Genomic DNA, 238 nt, shown 5'->3' with positions numbered 1-238 from the left:
AATTTTGAGCGCTGAATATATATATATATATATATATATATATATTAGAGATGCTCCAATCAGGATTTTTGCAGCCTATACTGAGTACTGATTTATTGTCATGTGATCGGCCGATACCGATGCCGATTCTGATGCTTCAAGGTTTATATAGACGGTTTCATCGAAGTTAACTTCCGGTCTGTGTTTGTTTATCAGTCTGGCTATGGCTCCGGGTACAAACGCAGTTAAAGTTAAGGTG

General features: G+C 37.4%; 1 protein-coding gene across 8 annotated transcripts in view; it reads right to left on the bottom strand.

Annotated features, from left to right (window-relative positions):
* LOC107685126 (spermatid perinuclear RNA-binding protein-like) overlaps nt 1-238 on the bottom strand; it is a 119,770-nt gene that overhangs the window by 84,434 nt on the left and 35,098 nt on the right. The window lies entirely within an intron of this gene.

Source organism: Sinocyclocheilus anshuiensis, unplaced genomic scaffold, assembly GCF_001515605.1.
Source record: "Sinocyclocheilus anshuiensis isolate Anshui unplaced genomic scaffold, SAMN03320099.WGS_v1.1 scaffold914, whole genome shotgun sequence".
NCBI classification, from domain to species: domain Eukaryota; kingdom Metazoa; phylum Chordata; class Actinopteri; order Cypriniformes; family Cyprinidae; genus Sinocyclocheilus; species Sinocyclocheilus anshuiensis.
Note: the sequence above shows the minus strand (reverse complement) of the source record. Positions and strands in the feature narration are given on the sequence as shown.